The sequence below is a fragment of the Globicephala melas genome, chromosome 2 (assembly GCF_963455315.2).
Source record: "Globicephala melas chromosome 2, mGloMel1.2, whole genome shotgun sequence".
Classification (NCBI taxonomy): Eukaryota; Metazoa; Chordata; class Mammalia; order Artiodactyla; family Delphinidae; genus Globicephala; species Globicephala melas.
The window spans coordinates 149,378,201-149,392,709 of NC_083315.2; the positions used below are offsets into that span (position 1 = coordinate 149,378,201).

At 48.1% G+C, this 14,509-nt stretch overlaps 1 pseudogene; it reads left to right on the forward strand.

Moving 5' to 3' along the window:
* The first annotated feature begins 1,167 nt into the window (after positions 1 to 1,167).
* LOC115839640 (G/T mismatch-specific thymine DNA glycosylase pseudogene) lies at positions 1,168 to 2,387 on the forward strand (annotated as a pseudogene).
* The last annotated feature ends 12,122 nt before the right edge of the window (positions 2,388 to 14,509 follow it).

Consider the following 14,509-nt stretch of genomic DNA (forward strand, 5'->3'; position numbering starts at 1 on the left):
ATATAAAAAGGAAAAGCCAAGAGCCAGCTAGTTGCCCTTAATCTGAGCCAATACCATCGTTATTCGGGAAAGGCTACCCTGGCCATCATCAGGCAAGGCAGGCATGAGGACGAGGGTTAGGGGAGAGCCCAGGGGGCCAGACCACCCCAGAGAGAAGACCAGGGTACTGGGAGCTGGGAAGTTGAGTCCCAGGCAACTCCTGTTACTTCCCTGGGCCTTGCTCCGTCCTTCTAAGTGGGCTTGGGTAGTTTCTGGGGCCCCTTCTTGCTCTGAAGTCTAGATGCCCTCAAATCAAACCACTGGGCTTTCCCAAGGCAGCCACTGCCTCCACAACAGAGCCTGCCCAGCCCCTGCTGGTGTAAGAACTGGGGGTTCAAGAGTCTGGTGCCTCCTAGGAACACACAGCAGCTGGGGATGTGGACCTCCCCAGGAGGGGACCCGGCTGTCTGGGGTAAGTGATAGAGAAGGGACTGGGGTTGGTTGCACCAGGAAGGCTCCATGGAGGAGAGACTGACTGAAACAAAGAGTGTGTGAGTGCCCAGCAGGATCTCTGGGCCCCCTTGCCCTCAGGTGAATGACTGGATGTAGTGGCAAGGACATGTCTCCGAGAGTCCCAGTCACCCTTTCAGCCTCAGCTCACGTGCACCTCCTCCAGGAAGCCTGCCCTTGATCTCCCCAGCTTTGTGGTCTCCCCAGTGCTCCCATATTTGTCCACCTGCTTATGGTGTCCATCTGCTTATGGGGCATTTGTGTCCCCGTTTGTGAGTTCCTCAAGGCCAGGGGCCAGCTTTTTATCTTTACGCCACCAGTGCCAGGTACACAATTTTTGCTCAACAACATCATTGAATAAATAAAGATACCTCCTCCAGAAAGCCTTCTGTGATTGCCCAAGTGTGGGTTCTGTGCTCCCAAGGTACACTGTGATTATGCCTTTAAAAATAAGGTAAGTCGGGCTCAGGCCAGACAGAAGCTCAGGGAGGAGGGGGGCGGTGACTAGAAACTTGGGGGAGGAGCTTGAGCGCCAGCCGCTGTCCCAGTTCGGCCAGCAATCGAGTCTAAGTGTCTGGTTATTACCCTACCGCAGTACGTGCGTGGGCCGCGGTACTAGAGAGGCCAGTGGCTCGCTTGCCCGGCAGGAGTACCTGCGCGCGCTATCGGTAGCAGGGAATGGAAGCGGAGGACGCAGGCAGCTATTCCCTCCAGCAAGCGCAAGCTTTTTATACGTTTCCATTCCAACAAAAGATGACTGAAGTTCCTAGTATGGCAGTTATGAATGAACAAGAAATGCCAGCAGAAGTTCCAGCCCCAGCTCCTGCTCAGGAACCCACACAAGAGACTCCAAAAGGAAGGAAAGGAAAACCCAAAACAACAGAACCAAAAACTCCAGTGGAACCCAAAAAACCTGCTGAGGCCAAAAAAATCTGGCAAGTCCACAAAATCAAAAGAAAAGCAAGAAAAAATTACAGACACATTTAAGGTGAAAAGTAGACCAGTTCAATAGTGTTTCAGAAGCTGAACTTTTGACCGAGACTCTACCGGACATTTTGACCTTCAATCTGGACATTGTGATTATTGGCATAAACCCAGGACTAATGGCTGCTTACAAAGGGCATCATTACCCTGGACCTGGAAACCATTTTTGGAAGTGTCTGTTTATGTCAGGGCTGAGTGAGGTCCAACTGAATCACACGGATGATCACACTTTACCAGGGAAATAGGGTATTGAATTTACCAATATGGTGGCAAGGATAACACCAGGCAGCAAGGATCTTTCCGGTAAAGAATTTTGTGAAGGAGGACGTATTCTAGTGCAGAAATTACAGAAATATCAGCCACGAATAGCAGTGTTTAATGGAAACTGTATTTATGAAATTTTTAGTAAGGAAGTTTTTGGAGTAAAAGTTAAGAACTTAGAATTTGGACTTCAACTGCATAAGATCCCAGACACAGAAACTCTCTGCTATGTTATGCCATCATCCAGTGCAAGATGTGCTCAGTTTCCTCGAGCCCAGGACAAAGTTCATTACTACATTAAGCTGAAGGACTTAAGAGATCAGTTGAAAGTCAGTGAGTGAAACACAGACATTCAAGAGGTGCAATGTACATTTGACCTACGGTTAGCCCAAGAAGATGCAAAGAAGATGGCTGTGAAGGAAGAAAAATATGATCTGGGTTATGAAGCAGCGTGCGGTGGTGCTTATAGTGAAAATCCATGCAGTAGTGAACCTTGCAGCTTCTCTTCAAATGGGCTGACAGCTGACAGTGGAGAATCAACTTTCAGTGACATTCCAGATGGGCAGTGGATGACCCAATCATTTACAGACAAAATTCCTTCCTTTAATAATCACTGTGCGATGCAAGAACAGGAAGAAGGAAACCATGCTTAAGAATGGTGTTTCTGGGCTTCCCTGGTGGCACCGTGGTTGAGAGTCCGCCTGCCAATGCAGGGGACACGGGTTCGTGCCCCGGTCCGGGAAGATCCCACATGCTGCGGAGCGGCTGGGCCCGTGAGCCATGGCTGCTGAGCCTGCGCGTCCGGAGCCTGTGATCTGCAATGGGAGAGGCCACAACAGTGAGAAGCCCGCGTACAGCAAAAAAAAAAAAAAAAAGAATAGTGTTTCTCAGCCCTGCTTAAATGCTGCAGTTTTAATGCAGTTGTCAAGAAGTGGCCCTCGGTTTTATTCATATTTTCCTCTGGTGATGTAATCATGGTATAGTAGAATCAACTGTACAGACCTAAGCAGTTTGGAAGGAGAAAGTAGAGTTCTTTATGTATGAGTTTTTATATTGGAATTAATCATCATTCCAGCTATTTATCAACTATCTTTCATTTATGAAGAAATTGATTTTCTTTTGGGAGTCACTTTTAACCTGTAATTTAAAAATGCAAGAGTCTGCATATTTACACTTGATTATTAACTGTGCGTAAACTTAGATGCACCGTTATCCCTTTCATACGTAAGAAGGGCATGCTAATGATAAGATTCCCACTGGTAAAGAGGCAAATGTGCTGATTTTCATCTGTGAGGTTAACCCTCAGTGGAGTCTCATTTGGTAGTTTTTAGTGGTGTTTGATGGGCTTCCTTAGTTGTATTCACACTCAGACCTCCTTGCTTTACCAGTGGTGAGCGTCTGTGAGAGTTGCTTGGTAGTAGAGTTGGAGAGTATGGCCTTGCAGCAGCAAGGCTAACCCAGCCTTACCTTTCAGGGCCATGAGCCCTGGCTTTGGCCCTCTCACCCCCATGTGCTGGTCCTCTAGTAGGCAGAAACTATTCTGCTGGGATGGTAAGTTCCAGAGAGTGCAGAAGACCTTTTAAATTTTGCTACTTCATCTGTGTTTTACTTGAGAGACATACATTTGATAGGGAAGGAACTGAATTTCTCAGTATCTATCACCATTCAAATTTTATCCTCCTTGGCTTTAAGCATGTAACATGGAAATGATGAGAAATGAACTTTCAGGTTGACTAACAAGATGCTGGAGGTGTTTGATAATCTTGTTTAAACTGGTGCTTTATATACATGAGATGTACTAAAATAAATAATACAGGATTTTTCTTGCTAGGTAAATCGAATAAGCCAGTAATTTTTTTTTTTTTTTTTTTTTTTTTTGCGGTACACAGGCCTCTCACCGCTGTGGCCTCTCCCTCCGCAGAGCACAGGCTCCGGACGCGCAGGCTCAGCGGCCATGGCTCACGCGCCCAGCCGCTTCGCGGCATGTGGGATCTTCCCGAACCGGGGCACAAACCCGAGTCCCCTGCATCGGCAGGTGGACTCCCAACCACCGCGCCACCAGGGAAGCCCTAAGCCAGTAATTTTAAAAAATTCTTTCTCTTCATCGTTGCTATTTGTTACTGTGGACTAAGTGAACCTCGTGGCCAGGTTGCTTTGAAGTAATGTATCTTTGTGATTTTCTAATGCATTTTCCATGGTGCTACAAATAGTCCAGACTACTAGGCCTGGTGGATATCAAAGCTGGGTATTTAGAAATGCCAGTTGCATTTACTTCTGATCACCTCTGAATATTCTGATTTTATACCTACCCAGGGAGCATGCTGTTTCTTGATATGAAAATATTTATGAGGTTTTGGTATTTTTCTAAAAGGTTATATAGCCTGTTTTTTTTTGTAATAAGAGATACAAATTATTGTTGTGAATCTTCACATGCTTTTTTAGCTGTAGCTATGATGGATTTAATTTTTCCTTTAGTCTAGGTAAAGCTGTGTAAAAGTCATTCATGTTATTTAAATCACATCCTGTACTGCTGTTTACATGGATGTTTTGTGCAGGTGCTTTGAAGTGCCTTGCATCAGGGATTAGGAACAATTTAATTATTTTTTCATGGGACTATGTAAAGCATGTAACTAGATATTGCTTTGGTTCTTAATGATTATAACCTTACATAGCTTCCTTTTTTTTTTTGAGTGGAGAAAATACCCTTTAAATTATGATGGACACTCACTAGAGAATGGGTTTGAAGATTTTTTTCAAGTGTACAGTAATGGTGTTTTTCATTAAATATGACAGATGGATGGTAAATGTTGATATACCCTATACCCAACAATATGAGACTTTTTCATTGAATAATATTTTAGAAGTTTTTAAATTCATTTGAAACTCTGATGGTTTTTACAATAAAAAATATTGAAGATGGAAAAAAAAAATAAGGTAAGTCACAGGATTTCCCTAGTGGCCTAGTGGTTAGGATTCCAGGCTTTCACTACTGTGGCCCGGGTTCAATCCCTGGTCAGGGAACTGAGATCCCGCAAGCAACGCAACGTGGCCAATAAATAAATAAATAAATAAATAAGGCAAGCCACTTATGGAGAAGTAACATACATGGACCAATAGTTATAGATAAAAATGGATGGATAGACAGAGAGCTCGGAGTCAGACTGCCTGTATATGAACCCCAGGTCCACTACTTCTGACCGCATGACCTTGGGTTCTTCCCAAGGTCTCTTGTACTGTGCCTCAGTTTCCTCGTCTATACAATGGATGTATTTAATATTTCCTACCTCGTAGGGTTTTGTTTTTTAATTGGTCACGCCACGCGGCACGTGAGATCTTAGTTTCCCGACCAGAGATCGAACCCGCACCCCTTGCATTGGAAGCTCAGAGTCTTAACCACTGGACTGCCAGGGAAGTCCCCCTCATAGGGTTTTTATGGGGACAACATGGGTGAATAGAGAAAAGCACTTACAACTGTGCAGGGTACATAGTGAGCAATTGGTAAGCACTTGTGGGTGTTGCAGTGCATGTCACACTATTCGGTTTTCTTGCCAGTGGTGGGATCTCTGAAAACAGGACTGGACTTCTCATCTCTGTTGATGGGGTTGGATGGACAGACAGGCCTGCACGGGGCTATCTCAGCAGTCCTGGCTGCTGCTTTCACACTGAAAGTTCCAAGGGGGCACACGTTGGGCAGGACCAGCACATTTCTCCCACCATTGATGGAGGATCTGCTCAGTGTCAGACCCAGAGTCCCAGCCCTTCCCAAAGAGGCTCACAGCTTTGCGGAGAGCAACACACCCATGAAAGGGGTCTGATCTCATGGTTCAGGTCTGGGCCATGTGTCCCACGTGGTCAGCTTCAGAGGATGTCTGCCAGGCCTGAGCTTGTATGAAGGGGCCAAGCCCCTGGAGGAAACGGGCATGCTGACCAGGGAGGGAAAGCTAGAGTCCTCTGCAGCAGCTGACTTAGGGCCATCAAGGAGCAGACGACAAAGGGAGCACGGTCTGCAGTGCCAGAGGCTGGGAACGGTTGGGGTAGATTCCAGAAAAGGTTGATTTCCTCAGAACATAAGGAGGCATAAGGTGTATGCGTGCACAGTAAGTGTTTGCTGACTGGCAAACTGAGCTGCTCCAGAAATTTTCAAACATTCCCAGTTATGAACATCTTGATTCCTTATGCGTGGGGAGGGGCCTGGGAATCTGTATATTTGACAAGACCTTAGGTAAGTCTCATGAACAGGCGGTTTCCTCTGCCATCCCATCCTCCAGGCCCGGGAGCTGCAGTGCCCTCGAAGAACGGGGCTGACTGTGACCTCACCTTGCCTCTGACATCCCATCGAGCCCCTACTCCACTCATATCCAGCCCAGGACAACCTCCCTGGTGGAGCCCAGAGCATATCCGTCCATACTGCAGCAGGAGGCCTCGCAGGCCAGCCTGGGCTGTGGGATAATTTGATATTCAAATCCTGGCAAAGACCTGCTTCAAATTGCTGCAAATTAAGCTGATTTTGTCCCTCCGAATGAGGGATTTGCTCCTGTGGATCAACCCTTCCGAGGACTTGATGAGGTCAGGATTAGAGCCGGAGGGCCGGAGAGAAAAGCCTGAGGTGGCAGGCTGGAGGGCTGCTTCTTGGTGGGAGGGCGAGCCCGGCCTCTGTGTGTCTCTCCCCAGCCCCGGACTTAGGGAAGTTTCCCAGAGTCTCAGAACTCAGCTCTTCACTGTGATGCGGGGTCTCTGGGCCCCTGAGGGGCCAGCCTTGCCGCCCCTGGCCCCATCCTCAGGAGAGCCCAGCCCTGTAAAATTCCCAAAGTGGACCACATCTCATCCTTCCAAGCATCTGAGAGCCAGGGCCCAACTGATCACCCCCATTTCACCGATGAGGAAACAGAGGCTGCAAGAGGTGAGATGAGGCTCTGCTGGCCAAAGACGACCTGGACTCAACCTCTGCCACCAACCTGCTGTGTGACCTTGAGCAAAGGACCTCTGTGAGTCTCCTCGTAAGGATTACTGACAACGTGCACAGCGCCAGACACGTGGCAAGCACGCCATTAAGCATCGGCCAAGGTTACTACCCACACAGCAAGCACAGGCCAAGGCCCTGAAGCTAGGAAGCGGCAGAACAGGGATCAGGACCCGGCCTCTCTGGCCTGACTGAGTCACTGCCCACCCCCTCCACCCGCCTTCTCCTGGAGGTCTGCGCCTGCTGACGGCGCCCCTCCCTGGCAGAACCTCATTTCCATCTGTTTTATCAAGGCCTGTACTGTATGTTGCAGCCATTTCGAATTGCACCATTAAAGATTTTATGCTGGAGACGTTAAAATTAAAAAGATCTATGTGCAAAGAGTCACAACGAATTTAATCAACTTGATTTAATAGAAAACAGCAAATGGAATTTATGATGCTCCAAAAGACAAGGGAATTTTTTTTTCAACAAAAAATAATAAAAAGCACTTTCTGGAAAACAGAAAGTGGAGTGGGATGGGGGTGGCTCCCCATCTGAGAGTTTATCAGAACCTAATCCGCGGCCAACAACCCCAGTCGGGGCGGTTTGCCCGCTAATCCCAGCTGCCATTAAAATATTAAAGATAAATCTAATCGTCTCTTTATCCAAAATAAGCGACTTTTGTGGAGGAGAAAACATATAACCCTTTGGGAGGAGAATTAGTCCTAATGCATCAAATGGAATTCGGTCCAGGCTGGGGCGAAATAGGGTTTAGAGTCAAATGAGATGGTAATAGAAATAAAGCCCAGAATAACAAATTAAAAACCCTCATTTACACGAATTAAAAGGGCACACAAAAGGGCTGGAAGCCCAGGCCTACACTCCTCATCCCCCAGGCCCACTCCCCCCTCCCCTGGTCTCGCCTGCCCAGCTCTTCACCCACTCACAGGCCCCCAGGAGAGGAGCCACTGCCTGACCTCATCCTCTCAACTTGTGTCCCGCAGCTTCCTGCGGACTCCCCAGCTTCCCGCGCCGAGCCCAAGTCCAGGCTGGGTTCCTGAAGGCTGACTGAGCCTTTAGGCATCTTTCCACATCCCTGGGGTGGGCTCTGGGGTCAGACAGAACTGGGCTCCTGTCCCAGGGCCACCCCTCACTATGTGAGGTCTTGGTTTAATTTCTTAAACTCCCCAGGCCCCTGCTAAATTCACGGGAAAATGCGGATAACACTAGTCTCCACCCTTACGCAGCCTCTCTCCACGGCCTTGACCTCATTGCTGCCTGCCGCCCTAGCTCCCCTGGATTCAACAAGATGACATCAGGACAGCCCCAGGCAGCTTGGCCAGTAAGGGACCCTGGGGAGGTCAGACCTGTGCCCCTGGAAGGCAGGAGAGCTCAGCAATGGGCCAGCCTGGAAGGCAGGGGGGCAGCCAGCAGCCATTTTAAAGAACTAGGTGGGGTCACCCCTAAATTGTCACTCGAGAGGCCTGAGGCCACTCCAGGTCTTCAGGCTTCTCACTAAGCAGCGCTGTGTCCCCTGAGGTTGCCTCAGGGTTGATCTGTGGCTCCTCCTTCACGGTGGGATTTCGGGGGCTCTGACACATACCTCCCCCAACCCGGGAAACCCTCACCTTCGGGTCCAGGTCTGAATTCCCCACATTAAAATCACACTCTCTGCCTTAATAGCAAGATGCTTAGCAAAGGAGACACACTCAAATAAAAAAAAAAGAAAACAGAAAAACAAGAAAAATAAAAAAAGGAGACACACTCCCCTCCAGAGGATTCAGGGGCCCCTCCCTGAACCATCACGAAGTTGACGGGTACAGACCAGTATGACAAACCCGCTCCCAAGAGCCTGTCTGGACGGCGGGCAGAAGAGGGGGAGAAGGGGGCTCTCATGCCTGAGACACCCCGTACACACACACAGGAGGGCAGGAGTACACCTCTGACCTCCCCCCGCCTTCTTAACAAATCCACTTGAACGGGAAGTTCATGCTGACAGCATTTTATTATGGGATATTAAGTGGAATCGGATTGCGGGGCTAAAGCTTTCCCTGGCTGACTTTCTGTGTTCTGTTGGCCTCCTCCCCTCTGCACCCACCAGAGTCCCTCCTCCCTCTAGGGAGTGCTAGGAGGGGGTCTCTCCTCTTACCTTCTTCAACACCTACCTGACCCCCACCTTTGGACTATGCCAAGTGGTAATTCTGGGAAATTGGGCTGGGCTGGAAGACATCCCTGGCCACTTGGGAGTGGGTGACCTTCTCCCCGGGATGACTGACCGGAAACGTGAGGAGATGCTGGATGGGATGGGGTTTTCCCAGAGAGGCGTCCTAAGCCTGAGGTTTGATGGGCAAGTGTTGAGGGAAGGTGGTCACAGGTGAAGGAGCTGGGGTGGCCCGTTGCTGCAAGCTACCTTAGCACATGGGGAAGGGGCTGGATTCCCAGAATAACACACAGTTCTGGGTTAGCAAATAGTTAGCACCATTATACAAGGTTGTTGTAAGGATTAAAAGGAAATGTAACATTTGTGAGTGTCTACCATGTACCAGGCACTGTGGCAAGGGTTTTACATGCATTCTCTCACTTATTCCTCACACCTCCATAATGTGGATTCTTTAATTATCCCCATTTTACAAAACAGGAAACTGAGGCTCCCAGAGGTCGAGTAAATGCCAGGGTCTGATCCCAGCCATCTGACTCCAGAACTGTGCTTTTAGCCACTACACCATAATAGCTCATATCAGGTGCTATACTAGCCACTTATGATAAAATGGTCAAGGTGTGAGCTCTGGTGCCAGATGGCTGGCCAGGTAGTATACGGGCTTGTCCACAATTCTTCCCTCCCTGTCTACCCTTGTCGTGCCTTCCCTGGTGGGAGGAGTTTATTGCCCCACTTCATTGCCTTTGGTCTTTGCTATGTGACTAGCTTCAGCCGATGGGATATGAGCAGGTATGACCCAAGCAGAGGCTTTAAATGGGTTTGTGTGCTTTGGCTGCCTCTGCTAGAAGAGCATGCCTTTGGTAGCCACAGTCCCAGAATGAGAGGTACGAGGCAGACCCAGAAGCAACCCACAGGTCACACCCAAGCCTAGCTGCGCCTGGACCCTGGGACCCAGAGCGAGAGATAAACCGCCTGAGATGTGGACATTGTTGTTACACCTTACTTGTAGAAGCCATGGAGTTGCCCTGCTCAGACACAGTTCAGGAGAGAACTAGATGTTCAGGTGCAAGAGTGCAGTTAGCAGACAGCCTCCAGCTGCAGCCTCTTCCAGATCCACAGCAGTGCTGTTTGATTTTTTCCCAGCTTTACTGAGATATAATTGACAGATAACATTGTGTAAGTTTAAGGTGTATAGCATGTTGATTTGATACATTTATAATCTGCAAAATGATTCCCGCCATAGTATTAGTTATCACCTCCATCCCATCACATAGTTATCATTTCTTTTTTGTGATGAGAATATTTGAGATCTACTCTCTTGGTAACATTCCAGTATATGATCCAGAATTACTCGTTATCATCACTCACCCCAGTGTTTGAGTGACTGGGCGTGGTGAGGGTCCTAGGGCCTGGCCATTTCTGCCCAACCCAGCGGGCAGCCTTTGCTCCGGAGCTCCCCATTAGATTGGCTGAGACTTTGTCAGAGCTGCCTTGTGGTTTGAGGCTCTCCCTGTCCCATCCTGCTCCCCCTCCCCTTTACCTTTCACAGGGTTACCCCCACTCCCACCCCCAATAAACCACTTGCCTTCCTAACCCTGTCTCATTATCTGCTTTCTTGAGTACTTGAACTGACACAGCCTTATTGCCACAAAACCTGACTGTGCAATTCACTAGCTGCCTGACTGTAACCGTACGATGACTCAGTTTCCTCATCTGTAAAGAGAAGATAACAGAAACACCCATCTCATAGGTTTTTTGTGGGTATTGAATAAGATAATCCATGTACAGTGCTGAGCACTCGATAAACGTTAACTGAGATTGCCAGAGGTAGTTGTAACTCTCAATAAATAAATGCTAGCTACATATGAATGATATAGGATAAAATATCAAGTCAACAGATATAAATCTAGGGCGGATCTTAAAAGACTGAAGTGTGAGAAGGGTGGGCAGATGAGTTGCAATTGTGGACAAGTATAAAGCAGAAAAAAATAACGAAAACTTTCAAGTGAGATGGTCGATATATTCTGAGCCATCATTTGTAACCAGAAAAAAGATTTCCAGACTTCTATATGATCTTTCACCTTCTAAATACTTTCATGCTTATTTTCCTCCAAGAAGGCCAGGAATGGCATCACCATCTCCATTTTACGGGTAAAGGGACTGAGGCACAGAGAGGCTAAAAGACTCACCCCACAGCACACAAGTAAGCGTTAGAGGCAGAAGTGAAACCATGTTTGTAGCTCTCCGTGCGCAGAGAATATCGGGCATCATGGAAAAGCACCAAAACAAAAAACTTAGGGGCTTCCCTGCAGCAAAGTCAAGTTGGTGCTACCTAGACCACTACAAAAGCTATTCTAGGGGACACCGGAGAAGTTCTCTAGATAGCACAGAAGAGAAGAGAATCAAGTGAGCATCAAAGTTTGTGAGGTTGGAGAGGAGAGACAGATCCAAGAGGGATTTCTAGCTGTCAGGACTTGGGGATAAGCCAGATCTCTGCTGTGATGGCAAGTCCTTCAATTTTCTCCCAGGTCAAAACATTTGATTTCAAATCCTTCTCCAAGGTATCAGTGAAGTGTCACTTATGGCCTCTAGTAACAGAGACCGGACACCAGTCGTTTAGACACTGGTGGGGGAAAAAAAAAAGGAAATTTCTTTCTCTCTGTATAAAAAAAGCTCTTTGGGGGCAGTCCAGGGCTGATATGGTGGCTCCTGGGTCTTCAGGCACCCAGACTCCTAATCTTCACTCCACTTTCCTAATGTTGGCTTCCATCCTCAAGGTCACCTCATAGCCCAAAACAACTGCTGAAGCACTAGCCATCATGTCTGTGTTCCAGACAGGAAGCTGGAAGAAAGGCAGAAAGAGCAAAAAGGGTGTGTGCTAAATGTCTTAAGATTTCTGCTCATATTTCATTGGTTACAACTTTATCAAATGGACACTTTTAGCTGAAAAGGAGGCTGGGAAATGTAATCTTTTATCCATGGACATCACCACTCTGAATAAAATTAGAGTTCTGATACTAAGGCAGAGGAGAGAACAGAAATTGGGTAGGCAACCACCAGTCTCAGCATGCCCATAAACATAGATTTTATTAAGACATCTCTCTCCAAAGCCCTTCTCTTTATTACCCCGTATTATTCATAGCTCAATGGCCCAAATTAGATTTTTAAGGGAAATTAAGGTTCCCAGGTTAAATTGTGTTGGGCAGTAGTGTTAGGTACTATACCCACAACTTTAAAAATTTGGTTTCAGGGTTATGAACAACTCTGTCTAACTTGACCCAAAAAGGAATTTACTAGAACAATACTGAGTAACTCAAAGATTCTCCAGGAGGTTGGGAAACTAGAATCAATGCCCAAAAGCTTGTCACAGTACTGGTCTGGTGAAGAAGCCACTGCCGTTACTGTCCCCTTTACTGGATCCTAAGTGCTGGATCTCCCACTGCTGCCACCACTAACCCTGAGCAAGGAATTCTGCTGCTAATCTGTCACTCTGCAAGTTGGGCTTTGCTGCAACCACACTGCTACCAGAGGAGGTTCTCCCAACAACTTCTGCTTCTTTGTGTCCTTGGCTCCCCATTCAAAGTCCAGGGTGGTTGCTTCTGATTGGTGGAGCCCAGGTCACATGCCATGTTCTAGCTGCAAGAGAAGCTGGGAAAGCAAGTGTCTGGCATTTCCAGTTTTGTTGCAGCATTGGGGCTCGGTCTTCCAAAGAGTCTTGGAACTCATAAGTTGGGAAATTCTCAACCTGATTCTCAAATAGGAATCAGGTTCAGATGATGGACAGCCCACAGAATAATAAATGACTATCACAGGACTTTGTAGATGTTCTTTCACGTAAACCGCACAACAACTCATTTTATGCATGATAAAACTGAAGCTCAGAGAAGTGAAGTAACTTGCCTAAGGTCATGCAACTAGTAAGGACAGAGCTGCCCGCCCCAGAGGGCCAATAAGTAAGGAATCAGGAAATCTGTGGGATCAGACCCTGATGGTGCCTCTTTCCTTCCCCGACTGGATGCAGCATTGCCATGGCTCCCTTGTGCCCACCTGCCTCCTGGGTCTCTGGTAAAGCCACCCTCTAGGACATAGGCCCATCGCCTCCTTTCAGTGATCCTCCTCCAGGCCCCCCGGCTTTCTTGCCATTTACAGTAGCTTAATATTAATGGCTTCTGCAGGCAGCTCTACTGACCACCAGGACCTGCCTGGATCTGAGCCTCCCCCCTGATTCTGAGAAATAGATGGAGGCCGAACTTCTGAGCACAGGGAGATGCCCTTGAGCCAGATCAGGATCCCATGGGAAAAGCTCTGGGCCTGATGAGAGGGCTGCTGGGACTCTAAGGATAACATAGAAGCAGCCATCAGAGAGACTTCTGGGCTCCAAGATCTCTGAGCTTTAAAAATTTACTCTGCCTTAGGGATAGCGCTAGCTGCTTTCAATTTTTTTTTTTTTTTTTTTGGAGTAATCCCCAGTCCATCCTCTTCTCTCCCTCCCCACTGCCACCTTCAACTCCTAAATCAACCAATGCTGCCTCTGGCCTGGATCACACAGGCCACCTCCCTCTTTGTTTCACAACCGCCGGCAGCTTCCCTTCACCCTGGGGATAACATCCAGTGTCCCACGAGGCCCTGCAGGCTTGGACCCCTGAAGACTGGGCTCCCCTTAAAAGCATGCCTGACCATCAGCTCTACCCTCTAGCCTCCCTTAACTTCTCGCTGTTCTTCAGAAGTGCCTAGCTGGTCCTTCTCCAGAACATGGACACCTGCTGTCTCCCCAACCCTGACACCTGCCCCAGCCCCCCACGTGGCTGGCCTCTCACCACTCAGGTCTCTGCCCAAATGTTGACTACCCAGAAACCCCTTCCTGTCCTGCATCTAAAAGAGGACCCTCCTGCTGTCAGTCTAAAACCCCTCACTCTGCTGTGTTTTTCCTTAGCACTTTGGATTCTTAAATTATCCTGTTTGTTTACTTACTTGCCTCTTTGTTAACTGTCTCTCAAACTAGAATCTAAATTCCATGAAAGCAGAAGGCTTTGCTTTCTTTTACCCCACAGTATTCCCATTAAGAGTATCTGGCATACAGTAGGTGCTCAGTAAATACTTGCTGAAGGTTCTTGACTAAATTATCTTGCAACATTCCTGTGGGACAAAACAAAACAAACATCCTCTCAGGGCATCAGGGATGTGGTCCCTGTGTCACTGGCTCTGGATTCAAAGTGCAGGGTGGCTGCTTCTGATTGGTGGAGCCCAGGTCACATGACCATGTTCTAGCTGCAAGGAAGGCTGGGAAAGCACGTGTCTGGCCTCTCCAGTTTCATTGCAGAATTGGGGCTCTGAGACCCATCACTTGAGACTGCAGGGAGACTGGACACAGCCCAGAGGCATGCAGCAAGCTGGTAGTGGAGCAAGTCCTCTAAGCCTTGCTGTTCTCCATGGTTCCACACTGCCCATAGGTGAACACTGGGGAAGAGACAAGGGCGATACATGTGGGATGTTTTTCTTTTCCCTTGAGTGGCTAAGGAATGGTTCCTGCTGAGGGAGGGAGGAGACAGGGAGTTGTGGGCCCCTGAAACCTGGTGGGTGGCGTTCTGCTGGGATACGAGCCTGAGCTGCAGGTGGCACCTGGAACACCTACCTGGTGAAAAGGTTTACAAGACTGGCTTGAAGGTGGTGCCAAG